This window comes from Megascapheus bottae, chromosome Y (genome assembly GCF_031878675.1).
Source record: "Megascapheus bottae isolate mThoBot1 chromosome Y, mThoBot2.hap1, whole genome shotgun sequence".
Lineage (NCBI taxonomy): Eukaryota > Metazoa > Chordata > Mammalia > Rodentia > Geomyidae > Megascapheus > Megascapheus bottae.
This window is the reverse complement of record NC_143548.1, coordinates 10524858-10527730: the sequence shown is the minus strand read 5'-3', so window position 1 is coordinate 10527730 and position 2873 is coordinate 10524858. Positions and strand designations below refer to the sequence as shown.

The following is a 2873-nucleotide window of genomic DNA, read 5'->3' as shown; positions in this document are numbered from 1 at the left end:
AGGAAAGGGACAGAAAGAAGAAATCATGGATAAAAGGGAGTGCATTAAACTGCAGAGCTTTTGTAGGGCAAAGGACATAGCTAGTAAATTAAATAGAAAGCCTACAGAATGGGAGAAGATCTTCACTAACCACATAACGAACAAAGGCCTCATACCTCATATCAACAGCTCAAAAAATTGAATCACTCCAAAACTAAACTGCAAAGTAACAACCATCCCATTAAAAAATGGGCCAAAGACTTAAAGAGAGTCTTCTCTGAAGAAGAAACAAAAATGGCCTGTAGACACCTGAAGAAATACCGAACATCTCTGGTCATAAAAGAAATGCAAATCAAAACAACCCTAAGATTCCACCTCACTCCAGCTAGAATGGCCAGGATCAAGAAAACTAATAAGAATAGATGCTGGAGGGGATGTGGCCAGGAGGAATCACTACTACACTGCCGGTGGGAGTGCAAACTCGTTCAACCACAATGGAAAGCAGTATGGCAGTTCCTCAAAAGGCTAAACATAGAACTCCCCTATGACCCAGCAATTCCACTACTTGGCATTTACCCAATCATCCAGAAACAAGGACCTACTAAATCCACCAGCACAACAATGTTCATTGCAGCACTATTCACCATAGCAAAGATATGGAACCAACCTAGATGTCCCTCAGTTGATGAGTGGATCAACGAGTTGTGGTATTTGTACACAATGTAATTCTATGCTGCTGTCAGAAAGAATGACATCCCCCCATTTGTTAGGAATGGAAAGACTTAGAAAAGATCATATTAAGTGAAGTAAGCCAGATTCAAAGGAACTTAGCTCAATGGTTTCCCTCATTTGTCATAATCAGTAGAAACCTTGGGCTCTCCTAGCAGAGATTTGCAATAGAGCAAAACCTACATACATAAAGCCATACAGTATGATGCTAAATGAAAGGACCTCTAGGATATAGAAACAAAAGCCATATAATGAGAGGGGCTACCGTACCTGGCCCAGAGGGCCCGGACGGGGGCAAGCAACGAGCAAGTGGGTGGCGTGCAGGGCAGCTCCTGGGGAGTGACGAGCAGCAGCAGGAGAGCTGGACCGAAGCCCAGATTATCCTGAACACCAGATGTATTAATTTTTCTTGCAACATTAGCTATTTTTCACTACCTCTAGAAGATAAAAATTGCCCTGGAAATTGGAGATGTATTTGACTTAAAAGAAAAAACTTGAACAAATGGACAATATGTCTATTACGAACACACCAAGTAATGATGCCTGTTTGAGCATTGTACATAGTTTGCTGTGGCATAGACAGGGTGGAGAAACTGAAACTTTTGCAAAAAGAGCAATTGAGAGTTTGGTAAAGAAGCTGAAGGAGAAAAAAGATGAATTAGATTCCTTAATAACTGCTATTACTACAGATGGAGGTCATCCTAGTGAATGTGTTACCATACAGAGAACATTGGATGGAAGGCTTCAGGTTGCTGGTTAGAAAGGATTTCCTCACGTGATCTATGCCCATCTGTGGAGGTGGCCTGATCTCCATAAAAATGAACTAAAGCATGTTAAATATTGTCAGTATGCATTTGACTTAAAATGTGAGAGTGTCTGTGTGAATCCATATCAGTGTGAATGAGTTGTTTTCCTGGAAGTGATCTCTAAGGATTAACACTGCAGAGCAATGCTCCATCAAGTATGTTGGTGAAGGATGAGTATGAGGGACAGCCATCGTTACCTACTGAAGGACATTCAAATCAAACCATCCAGCATCCACCAAGTAACCGTGGGTCAGCGGAGACATACAGCACCCCAGCTCTGTTAGCCCCATCTGAGACTAATGCTACAGGCACCACCAACTTTCCCAACATTCCTGTGGCTTCTACAAGTCAGCCTGCCAGTATTCTGGCAGGCAGCCATAGTGAATGACTGTTGCAGATAGCTTTAGGGCCTCAGACAGGACAGCAGCAGAATGGATTTACTGGTCATCCAGCTACTTACCATCATAACAGCACTACCACCTGAACTGGAAGTAGGGCTGCACCATACACACCTAATTTGCCTTACCACCAAAACGGCCATCTTCAGCACCACCCACCTATGCCGCCCCATCCCGGACATTACTGGCCAGTTCACAATGAGCTTGCATTCCAGCCTCCCATTTCCAATCATTTTGCTCCTGAGTATTAGTGTTCCATTGCTTACTTTGAAATGGATGTTCGGAGTTACTACTTAGACAGAGAAGCTGGACATGCACCTGCAAATGATGGTCATTAGATCTACCCAAGTGCATATATAAAGGTCTTTGATTTGCGTCAGTGTCATCGACAGATGCAGCAGCAGGTGGCCACTGCACAAGCTGCAGCTGCTGCCCAGGCAACAGCCGTGGCAGGAAACATCCCTGGGCCTGGATCAGTAGGTGGAATAGCTCTAGCAATCAGTCTGTCAGCGGCGGCCGGCACTGGTATTGATGATCTTTGTCGCTTGTACCTACTCGGGATGAGCTTTGTAAAAGGCTGGGGACCCGATTACCCAAGACAGAGTATCAAAGAAACACCGTGCTGGATTGAGATTCACTTACACCGGGCCCTCCAGCTCCTAGATGAAATGCTTCACACCATGCCTATTGCAGACCCACAGCCTTTAGACTGAGGTTTTTTGCCATGGGGACCCTTTCCACATTCAGGATAGTGGACTATAAAATACAATCCTGTTTATAATCTGAAGATTTATTTCATTTTTGTTCGGCTTTATAAAGGGTTGAAAAAATGTGTTTGCTGCCTTGCTCCCAGCAGACAGAAACTGGATTAAAACAATTATTCTTTTCCTCTTTAGACTTTTCAGGCATGGCTCAAAGCTTGAAGAACAGGAAGAACACACTTTTGTTAATTGTTATCAGT

The 2873-nt window shown here is 43.6% G+C and overlaps 1 pseudogene; it reads left to right on the top strand.

The window, feature by feature from the left end:
• Window positions 1-1219: 1219 nt before the first annotated feature.
• LOC150040339 (SMAD family member 4 pseudogene) lies at window positions 1220-2250 on the top strand (annotated as a pseudogene).
• Window positions 2251-2873: the final 623 nt, after the last annotated feature.